The sequence below is a fragment of the Chaetura pelagica genome, unplaced genomic scaffold (assembly GCF_000747805.2).
Source record: "Chaetura pelagica isolate M959 unplaced genomic scaffold, ChaPel_1.0 scaffold67, whole genome shotgun sequence".
Classification (NCBI taxonomy): Eukaryota; Metazoa; Chordata; class Aves; order Apodiformes; family Apodidae; genus Chaetura; species Chaetura pelagica.
In genome coordinates, this window is record NW_009954107.1 from 1,065,275 (window position 1) to 1,077,707 (window position 12,433).

Consider the following 12,433-nt stretch of genomic DNA (forward strand, 5'->3'; position numbering starts at 1 on the left):
TACAGTTCTATCAATAAACCACAAAAGAATCACAAGAGCAGCTACAAAAAGCAGAATGCCCTTGGCTGTATACCACATGTACAATTGCAGGTTTGGAAAAAGATCCAGTAGATTCATTGCAGCAAGTGTCTGTTCAGTTTTCAATCCGTCAGGAAACTCAGCAGAATTGTTGCTCATTGCTATCTGAGGGATTCCTCCCGTCAGAGGTGGAATTTTGGACACTCCCAATTGATGAAAATGTGTAATCTGGGCTTAAAATCGAGCCCCACGTTGGGCGCCAATAAATTGTTGTCACAGTTTGACTTAGGTCCGACAACAATGCTCTCGATCCCCTCCCCCTCCTGGCTCAAACCAGGACACAAGCTTGAAGCAGGTCCTGACCTGAAGACCTTTCAAGGTGATCAGGGTGACAGAAACAGTGTTTCATGCCATGAGTTTTTTTGGTCAGTAAACAAGAATTCATTCTGTAGTGCTCTCAATCTGGAGAAAGGTATGAACACTAAATGCATTACAAATTTTTCAAAGACATAGTTAGCCATGGTACACTACTTACTGTAATCAGCACTCTTCTGCCAGTGTGGAAATCCCCAGGTTTCTCTCCAATGACACTAGATACTCCTAATTCTGTCTGACAGTGCAATATTTTTGAACCTGAGAGCTAATTAAAATTTTGTGCTCTTTGATATGAAACAGATCAAAGTTAAATTTGGTATTCTTAGCATCCAGTTTTTTCTTTTCTCTCTGAATGCACTCTTCTGCTGTCTGAAACTACTTTGCAGAAGTTCAGCAGACTGTTACCATCTCTGAAGATTTTTTTTCTACGTCACTGGAAGTCACTGACACTTTGATAGGCTCAGTGGAATAGATAACATGCATGCATTGGGAAGCATGCATAAAAAGAATAAGGAACAGAATGAAGTATATCCTCAGCTAATGTAAATCAGCAATGAAATACCAGAATTCCAGTGATTAATAACAGGTGAGATTATCACCTAATAGTTTTTACATAGAAAAACTCATACACATTGTCAAAAAATCTTTTCCATTTAGAAGGGCTGAACAGAAGATCATTCAGGTGAAGGTCTGCTTATATAACCTGAGATACTTGATCTTTACTGCTAAAAGCTGGAAAGACTATTCAGAGACAAATTTGGATAGCATCCAACTATGGGAAACCCTGTCTTTGCATGAAAACCTATCTGAGTCTCCAGTATAAAAGAAAACACTGAAGCTTCTATGAATCAATATCTTTTCTGCTTATCATGATACTGAATATGATCTGCATTAGGTTTTTTTTAGGCATTGTGAAAGATGTTTTCTGCCTTGTTTAAAATACAGTAGAGAAAGCAGACAGAGAAATCAGTTTTTTCTGTCCATCTCAAAGAAGAGTGTTGCCAAGGTACATGAAGCAAGGTGACATGATAAAAAATAAATAAATAAATAAATAAATAATTTTTTTTTTTTTTTTTTTGGACCTCAAATATGGAGAGTAGATTAAGATAATATTCATACTAAATTTTTCTTCCCCCAGCTTTCCCTTTTAGTAAGTTAGACATCTAGCAAGAAGTGACCTTCCTAGCATACAGGGATTCTGGTACTTCTTTGAACACAGTTTCAGTTTCAAGAGAAGTAGAGTGCCAGATCTGGGCATCTTGTTTGCAGAAACAAAACAAAACCAAGTGATGTGAGGAGATGCCAATGCCCAGATGTTTCTCAGGTGGTAAGGCTAGTCATTAATCTTTCTGTTCTTGTCAGGAGTGTTATTTTGACATAACTTTTCAAATAAAAGCTGCAACTAGTGTAGTGCCTTCTGAAGTTTCAGACTCCCTGTGTGTAGATGAATCTGCCTCCTTTCATCTTACCCTTCTCTCTCCCACCCCATCTCTGAAGAAAAGCCTTTCCAGGGGCCAGTCTCAGCACCATGCCTCCTGCTTCAGAGACTTATTGAGTGTTGGATGAGGCCAGATTTGCCAGACTGCCTGAGGTTATCTTCATATGCACTACCTGAAAACAGAGTGAATTTGAAACAGTTTTGCATCTTTGGTCTGTTTTGTTTTCTTGTCTGTTTTGGTTGAAAACTGAACAAGTGACAGCCCTTCCAGTGCTTCACTCATCTCAGAAAAGAAAAAAACCTTTGTGGAGCAGGTAAAAACTACGACTCTTCCTGTCAGGTTCTGAATAACTTAGGCACAACCTGAGTACTGCAGAATTTGGTGCTGCATCATCTTGCTCACAGATGTTCTGGCTGCCTACTGCAGCTCATTGTCATGAGTAAAATAACTGGGCAGAGCCCAGAATCTGAGATGGGGATCTGCAAAAATCAGTTGTGTTGCTTTAAGAAGGCTAACCTCTTAGTGGTAAATACCAAGTGGAGAAATGTTTGTTAAGACTTTTCTCCTACATAGTTTGAGTTTCATAATCTATGTTGTGGGTTCCCACACTTGAGTCCACATTTACAACTCTTAATTCTCTTCTGAAATTGGCACTCAATGGACAGTAGACAATCATTCTCTGTGACACTTAATGTATAAAAATGTATTTTTTTTTTTAGCCTAGTAGATAGGAATTAAGGGTCTTGAGATGTAAGTGGCTTTGGCATTTAAGGGTCCTGATTCATCTTCTCCCTTCATTACATATGGGAGACACAGATAGCCCTTGGCAGCTCTTATGATTGAGAAGACTCTTGTTTAGCTGTGATCAAAACTGATTCTAAATATTGGTTTCTTCTTCATTTAAATATTGGCTTCTTCTTTTGTGCCAGGTGGGTGACTGTTCTCCAAGACAGCTCAGGCTGATCAGACACCATCAGATTGTACTGTTGTAGATGACAGAATAATGCAATTGTTTAAGGTTTATTGATGAGGAGGAAGAATGATCTTGACATTTTCACCAGTGTCTTTGATGGATCATTTAATCCTCAGCTGGTTTATCTGCTTGCAAACATTTTACTAATGTAGCCACTATGTGGTAAAATTAAGGACAGGTAAAGCCACCAGTAGCAGCACCAATCAGAAGTCAGAAAGACCAGAAGCCAGCAGAGAGATAAGCCCATGGAGTTGTTTTCTTAATGTTATTTTCATCTTCAAATGCACAAGCTCTTTCTTCCATCAACTCTAAGGCCTTTGGCAAATTACTTAGTTTAAGTGCTGTGGATCCAATTACAAATGATGCAAAACTGAAGAAACTAAACCATTGCAAATAGTTATTTAATTATAAGGTGGTATTAACCAGTAGCAAAACCATGCTCAGATGATATGTTGCTGCCAAAGTAATTAACTGAGTGGAAATGACAAGCAAAAGCAGATTAAAGCTACACAGCAGGAGCTTGGTGCCAAGTTCTCCATGGCTCTAAGAGAAAAGAGCAACAATATTAAAAATTCCAGTGTCACCTTTCCACTGAGCATGGTCTGTGTGAAAGTACTCAGAACAGAGCCTGAAGACTCAAAGTGGTGCTTTTTAAGACTCCTCTCATTTAGGAATTCCACTTTTTCTCTCTCTTCAGAGAAATGGTAAGAGCACTCTGGCTTTGTGGACAACATGGATTAAGTCAGGGTGCAGATGGGGGAGGACAGAAAGTAAGTAGAACATATGAGAGTTATAAGAAAGTAACTGTCTTTTTGAATGTCTGAAGCTCATAGCTGCTCTGTAAGATGTCACTCAGAATTCAATTTGGCAAGAAATTATTCCTTAACTTCATAGGTACATGTTGTGTCTAAAAACCATGAGACTATAGACTGAGTTGATCACCTCTGTGTGAATACCAAATCTACCTAAAATCTCTGACAGCTGAAGACAGTTGAGTCTATACAGCTATAGATACTATGCAGGATTATTTGTTTGGCTTGCTTTTCATTTGTTTTAAAGACTCATAGAAATATTTGTTACATGTTGAGTTGGTGCCTGTTTCATCACGTAATAAACCAATGACCAATTGCCAATAAACCAATGGTGGAGTTCAGACAAAAGCAGTTTGTTTGCTTGGGGTTTTTTCCCTGATAATTTCTAAACTTCATAGAACACTTTAAGTGCCTGAGAAATGTATCAGATTGAGACAGAATAACAGATTAGTTAATTTCCTAGTTTGACAGTGAAAGAGCAAGCTTCCCGTCACTTATATTCACTATACAGTGAATCCTTCACTGTATATAAATCCTGCTGGAACAAAATACAGTGACATCTAATGTCTTTGAAATAGGATGGTAATAATTCCATACAATGAAGATTCCAAAAGTTGTCCCAATTAAGTTAACTGTTTTTAAAATTAATGATCATTTCCACCACTCAGAGCTTATGACATTCTGTAGGATGAACCTACTGGTGCAACCTTCCCCATGGTCTTTTCTATCTAACCCCCCTAAAGCTGACCTCTCACTCATACTATGGGAGCATTTGGTTTGATTTGTTTTTGAAGGCAATCTGGATTTTTCTGCACAGTGGCTGGGACAAGATCTTTCTCTTGTCACAGCAGTGAATTAGAAAGAGAATGAACATGAAAATATGTGTAGTCTTGTGGAGGGATGTTGATGTAGGAGATTAAATATCTGAGTTCCCAACTCTCTTCCAGGAATTCTGTCTCCACATTTTATTTGACGATATTTGTCTGCAGCATGACAAAATTTCTTACTTTGTACATCTCCATTTCCACAGAATACTACTGTCCACTCCACACTGACTCTAAAACTGTATTTGTAAAGTTAGTGATCCACATAAAACTACTATTTTCTTACAAGAGGTAATCTTTTATCCAAGTACTGTACAATCTAGTCTGTCGTTAAGTTCAGATCCTCTTTCTGGGCTTTCAAGGACTTGAAAACGTCAAAGAATTTTATCAGATTTTTCTAAACAACTGACTCCTAAACAGTGACACAGACATTAATCTCTTCTGATGGTAACTGATGTTTGTTCACGTTAGGGAGATTGGAAAATAGTATTTGTAAAAGCAGAATTTTTACTCCTCTTACATACCTCATCTTGATAAATAGAAAATGTGTATTTGGAAGACAAAACAATATTGCCAGTCTAGTTTGAATTATAGCATATCAACAAACCAATCTATTTTAAATGCTATTCAGACTGTCTACAGTTTTGTTCTTAAATACCTCAAAGGTATTTCTAAAGCAAAATTTAAGTATTGAGGTTAAGAATAGCTGAAACAAAAGCCTTTTTTTTTAACTTGAAATGTAAGCTAATAATTAAATTTGACTCAGTAAGCAAGGAGTATTAGCCAATCCATATTACTGCAGGCAAGTCACTTAGCAAGCTGTTCATATTAAGGTTTCTCGGGGCTTGTTCTAATCTCAATTACACCTCTGAGATTCAGTTTCTTCCCAGTTGTACAAATACTTGGGATAGTCACTAACACATACTACAGAAGGACTTGATCAGATACATTCCTTCTTGAATTTTGCTGCTGGTGCAGTCATCTCAGCCTCCTGTTGCTTCACAGGTTGTCTCTGTATTTGTGGTCTTTATTTTAAAATCCTAATGTGGTGAATATTTCAATCATTACCACACACAAATTTTGTTTTAAATAATACTTTTTTTTAAATTTATTTCTGTTTTAGATTAAAAGTGTATCTTCTTTTTTTTTTAACAGAAATAAGAATATAATGAATTAATTTTTTTGAGTGCTACTAAAATTATTCAGTTGTGATGAGGCATCTTTTTGTGTCTTCCACAGAAAGATGTAAGGATTTGATGATAATTAAATCTATAAAGGCTACCTCTCAAAAATAATGAGCTAAATTGGTCTGTCTCAGTTTTTTTCCATCAGTAATGTATTCCCTTTTTTTGAGATTATGCATTTGCTAATTAATTTACATTTGGAAGAAAAATATTTTTTCTTAGAGGATAAACTTATAGCTTGCAGAATACAAGTTTAAGTAAGGCATAGGTGGGTGTTTGCTTTCTGATTGTTTACTATAATTAGTTTTAGGCAGGCAACCTTTCAGAATAGTGTTCCTTGCAACTAACTTTATATTCATGTTGGTTGCAGAAAGTTACACAAATTACATTGTGAAACAAATAGCACAGATTAGCATAGATGGTCAGCCTCCATTATTAACAGAGCCTGTATATCAGCTCTACACCTGTGACAGAAATAATGTATCTATAATGTGTAATAATATAATATATAATAATAATATAATATATAATAATATGATATATAATATATAATATAATAATATATTATAATAATAATATAATATATATAATAATGTATCTATACTGTGTAAGGGAGAGGTAGGAGATCACAACTAATTGCTACCTCCTCTCTCTTGAAGGCTCCCTATTTTAATTTCTATTAAACTCGAATGTGTTTCCATAACCGCCCATTCTCTTCAAGCTAGGATAGCTGATGACACTAAGCTGGGAGGAGTGGCTGACACACCAGAAGGCTGTGCTGCCATTCAGAGAGACTTAGATAGGCTGGAGAGTTGGGCGGGGAGAAACATGATGAAATTCAACAAGGGGAAGTGCAGAGTTTTACATTTGGGGAAGAACAACACCATGTCCCAGTACAGGTTGGGGGCTGAACTGCTGGAGAGTAGTCTAGGAGAAAGGGACATGGGGGTTCCTGGTAGACAGGAGGATGACCATGAGCCAGCAATGTGCCCTTGTGGCCAAGAAAGCCAATGGCATCCTGGGGTGCATTAGAAAGGGTGTGGTTAGTCGGTCAAGAGAGGTTCTCCTCCCCCTCTATTCTGCATTGGTGAGGCCACATCTGGAGTATTGTGTCCAGTTCTGGGCCCCTCAGTTCAAGAAGGACAGGGAACTGCTCGAAAGAGTCCAGCGCAGAGCTACGAAGATGATTAGGGGAGTGGAACATCTCCCTTATGAGGAAAGGCTGAGGGAGCTGGGTCTCTTTAGCTTGGAGAAAAGGAGACTGAGGGGTGACCTCATCAATGTTTACAAATATGTAAGGGGTGAGTGTCAGGGAGATGGAGTTAGGCTTTTCTCAGTGATGACCAGTGATAGGACAAGGGGTAATGGGTGTAAATTGGAGCATAGGAGGTTCAAGGTGAATATCCGAAAAAAATTTTTTACTGTAAGAGTGACAGAGCACTGGAACAGACTGCCCAGGGAGGTTGTGGAGTCTCCCTCACTGGAGACATTCAAAACCCACCTGGATGAGTTCCTGTGTGATGTACTCTAGGTGACCCAGTGTAGAGCTGGCTGGCATTCCAAACGCTGCATCACATTTCATAGTGCTTGTTATTTAGTATTTATTGGTTTTCAGCCAAAGTTTGAATTCCTAATACCCTTCATGTTTTTTAATGAACTTCCTTGGGAACTAAATAGAGAAAATCTGCCAATTTTTAGACACTATATATCAGCAGATCCTCCAGTCTTTCCTCTCTACTAATAGCTCACTAATATAGGGCTCCTAGTCATTATCCTTTATAAATCCAGAAAATCACTTTAAAAAGCTATTCTGATTCTCAGGCCTCTAAAGATTGTAGGATTTTGATCCTTTTCTTAAGTTTTTTGCCTCAAGTTGACTTTATAGATGTCTGTATAAAGGTTCATCACCAGTATTCCTAAAGAATGCTGTACAAGAATGTTAGTGGATGAGGTGTGGGGGGCAGAGGAGGCTGATACATCTGATTGTCCCAACCTACTGAACACAAGAATTGGATCTGGCAGCACATCACTGTGGCAGGCAATTCATATCAGGGATTGGTAAAGTAGCCCAGTGCCCATGTTTGAATTCCTGCCAGGAGATCACTGTCCCTCTTACCAACCAGCCATGGCCTAAGCTATAAGTCTCAGATACCTTGTTTCAATTTGCTGCAAATCCACAGGTACCTACCTACATACACTGCTAAGGGAGTGCTGGTTCTTCCACCTGCAACCGTTGTGCAAGAGGGTCACCAAGAATTCACATGGAAGGATTTTATCTCTGTGGAAAACCCCAACACACTTCTGGACTTGAAGAGAGAAACTATATTTTTGCAGCTCCCTGGAGCCTTGAAAGCCAGCAATCACGATTCTGAATGGGGCTGCCATAATGATTATTTGCAAAGTGTGTAGGGCAATGACTTCATGCAACAATTATCTGATTTATCTTAATAAAAAACATACCTTCTGAGCAAATAAATACATTTTCAGTCACAAGAAACATTTGTAAGCCATGGCAAGTATGTGTTGTAGAAAGCTGATTGCTTTTTATTCTCAAATAATAAATTAAATGTGCCAAATTCTGCCTAGAGAAGTGTGCCTCAACGGGGAAAGAAACCACCAAAGCAATACATTAAATACAGTTAATTTAGGGGAAAAGTATGAGTATTTCACCCCCAGCATACACTACTGGAAATATCTGAGTCAGTCAAGCCCTTTGTGAGGTGGCCCTGAGCTGGCTGGGGCAAAATTCTCAATTTCAATCAGGTGAGGAAGGTCTTGAAGACAGCAAAACCTGTCTGTCCTGAAAGCAGCCTTTCAAGAGAACACAAAATATCAAGCTGAAAAAAAGAGCTCTTTTAAGTAAAATATAATCTCAGAATACCGAGGTGAGATAGATCAAACTAGCAGGTCTGACAGCAAATCTAAACTGCCAATCTCTGGTGTCACTAGAGAGCGTATTTCTTCACAGACCTGCTCTGAAATTCAAGTGTGTTTAGGTGAGTAAAGACCTCCCAGTGTTCTTTAGTTTCTTAGGAAATAAAACACGTTAGTGTTTTATTTCATCTTAGTGGCTTGACAAGCAAATCACCCTTCCTCATGAGTGTCCTACTTTACAAGTAGGGATACTGACTCCCTGTTTCATGGGTTTCTTCCTCTTACTTTCCCTGCTGTACATGAGAACTGTGAACTTCAGCTGTGAACTTGCTTCTTCCATAAGCTTCTGCCTGTCCTGAGGTGCAGTAGCCATCACAAGACAAGAAGACAACTCAACCAGAGAAGATATTTGGTACTTACACAGTCAACTGCATCCAGACAAAGAAGTGTAATACCTCCAAACAATTTAATAACTTAAATATTTATTATAATCAACTTATCATGACCTCATAAGCATGTGGTTTAACAGATTAGTAATTCTGATCTAGAAAGAATTCTGGAGAGTCATGTTGGTTTAGCTTTTGTATCCAACAGTACTTATGGTCTTCTACTTTCAGTTTTGGCTTTCAGTTAGCTCCAAGGCAAGTATTTTCAAAGCTTTGTGCTCTGCTAGTAAGGGAGAGCTGGAAGGCTTCAGCAATGGCTGGTACATACCTTTCTCAGTCAGGCTGCTCAGCAACCATTTTCAGTCAGCACTCATGGAGGCTTTTGGGCTGGGGCAGGACGTTGCATAAAAACCCAAAAAGAGTGAGGAACTTATTTGGCACTAAGAAAACTGACAACCACTTCAATTAAGCACTTTCCTTGGTAGATATTAGAATTAACTTCATAATTAGTAAAGCTTTTCTGTATTAACTAGACAATTCAGACTGTTAGACTGTTAAAAGACTAATTAGACTAACAATGAATTCCTAGCTGCATGTGCATCCTGTGTTTCCTTTTGCTCCTAACAAAAAATGGCATGCAAGACTTTGGCAGTCCTTATCCAGACCTGTTCTAGTTGATGCTCTGGATTGTCTGTTTTCTCCCAGTCCTAACCTTAGGAAGTGCCTAAGACAAGGTAGCCCTGCCACTGAGTAAAAAGCTCCAGAGTGACATTTTTTCTGCCTTCAGTTTCTTTTGTCTAGCTCTTTTCAGACCAAATCATGCTGTAGGTCTGGACCTTCTCTCTCAACTTTAACCCTAACTCTAGGCTGAGGCAAAGGCAAAAGGACACTGGTCTAAGAGAATCAATATTGCTTATAGATGAACTCTATCAGCAGTTCTAAGTTTGATTTGAAAGATACATACTTTCTGGATGTGCACTGTGGACTGATACTCCAGTTTTCACCTAGGGAGTATCTAGGCTCTGAGAGGGAAGGGTCACTACATCTGGTATTTTACCCATCTTTAAGCAAAATAAGAATTTGAAGGATTTAAGATTATTAACAATTACTTTTATTCCTTCTATGCTTTTCTACACCTATCCCTACGTTTTGGTGAATTTGCACTTCGTTCTGAAAAAAATGGCTGCAATGCTTCCTTTTTGTTTTATGTTTCTCAGTTACAAAAAAAATGTTACCACAATAAGAATTCTTGATACACTGGCAAACTGTAATCATTCCTGCATTTCCTTCCTAAAAAAAAATATAAAATAGTTCAAAGAAATGTATTTAAATATTACCCTGAAGATTTCCTGCATAATTGGCTGTAATCCCTTTCATGGGGGTCACACAAATTGATGAATGAAAAACTAGCTGTGAAATAGGTACGAGCATTTCTCTTTCTGAAATTCTCTCAAAACTATACTTCTGTTTATAAAAGAGAATTTACTGATCCAAATCCTATACAAAGGAGAAAGAAAAATGCAAGCAGGGGACAGGATATCTATTGTGCGTGTGATTGCAGGTGCTGAAAGCTTTGCAGCTTGGGAAGTACAGTATTAAAAATATATATCTGTCAGTCAGATCTGTCTGTGCAGAGGAGCAGAAGCATCACTAAGGAATGCAGATGGGTCAAAGAGCTACTCTGACTAAATTGCTACATGCTTATTCTCTTAAAGGGTTTAATCTGATCTGGAATAGAGAAGTCAACCCTCCTGAGTGGGAGTCAATGCACATTTCAAAGAGTATGTTTATGAGGAACTGGTCTAAGCTTAACGATTTATTTTTTAATTTTTTTTTAAAAGGTGTTGTCCCGCAACCTTTTTAAAGGAAAATGACAGTGAAGATAGAACAAAAAGGGGTAACTGAAAAGAAGATGTTGTTTCTACAAAAAGGTAATGTAATGAAAATATATGAATGCCTGTTGTCACCAGCCCAGGGCACCTTTCCCAGTCCTGCACACTGTTCTGTCATGCTAATCTCCCGGGAAGATTCTGACTCTCTTTCTTCCCTTAGTTTCCCTCTGAAACACAAGACTTTGCACATCCACATTTGAATATGTCAGGTTAATAAAGATAACTCAACATATCAACCAGTGCATGAAGAAGATTATTAGCTCCATAACTCACTTTAGTCAGAGAATATATTAATCCCTGGGAAAGGATTATATGGCATAAAATATGTAATATGCAACATTCTATTAAGATATTGTAACTTAACCTTTCATTGACTGGCAAGCATTCCAGACATAACAATTTAACAACAAAGGCACAAAACAGTGTTTCTACTTTCCTTAGTAACTAACAGAAAGGTCACCTTAACCTTTCTGGATAACAGGATAACTTTAAAAGACCACAGTACAACTCACTTTCCCTAACCCAGCAAAAAACAGGATGGAAATATATGCTGGTGGGGGTGAATGAGTATTTATGGGGATCAGAACAGACAAGCAGAATTTTTAGGTCATGAGGAAATAACTATGTTTGTGGTAATTAACTTGTGGGCATGCAAAGGAAACCCCTGTCTGATGTGTTGCTCTGAAGTAATGCTGAGAGCTGGACTGGAGAAAGACTCAAGAATGGTGAGAGAATAAACACTATTTTGTTTTGCAGTTATTGTATTCTTGCTTTGACATTTGAAATAGGACCTTGCTTTGTTCCGAGGTGGAAAGAAAAAAAGATCCATCAACATGTTTTCACTGCCTTTCTTTCTTCTTTCTATTTTTTTGCTTTTCTCCAAATATCATAAGTACTTAAAAATTTTTGTTCGAGGGAAAATTTAATTTAAAAATTAAATTAAATTAAAAATTTAGAATGTTGAGCCAAGTTAGTTTTAATAAGACCATAACAGTGTTGTATGCTTTCAAGCAAGAGCTTCCAAAGTAAGATTCACAGAATATTTAAATGTCAAAATGACTTTGAATGCAAAATAATGAACATTTGAGGATTGAGAAAGCTTCACATTTGAACTTCAAACCAATAAACTTTGAACTAATGAAGTGCAAAAGGAGACTTGATTAAAGAAAATTCTTCAGTTAAACCTCAGTAAATAATAATCGTGTAATTATTCACAATATAGTCATTTGCTGTTTTCATCTTTCATGCTGATATCTTTACAATCCACAGAAACAAAATGAAGCAACTATGAAACAGTTGATTGAACAGAACAACTCTGGGTTTATTCTGGAAGGAGGCTTTGTATCTTCAGCTGCTGTGGAGCTGCAAGAAGAAAGAAGATGCTTAGCACTATAGTCATTATTTCTTCTTCATGCCATTAACAGACCCAACAGAAGCTAAAAAACCTGTGAGAGTTAAGGAAAAGGCTGTGAGGAAAACAGTGAAGAGTTAATCAGTCAATACTATATTCTGCAGTATTACATAATGTGTGCACATTTCTGGAACACGTAGTGATTTTCTCAACAGGAAAAGAGGCTGCTGAAGTAACAATAAGAACAGTCACTGCAGGGAAGCCACAGCCTCTAAATTAGTTTCTCTTTGGTTTATTTTTCTTTG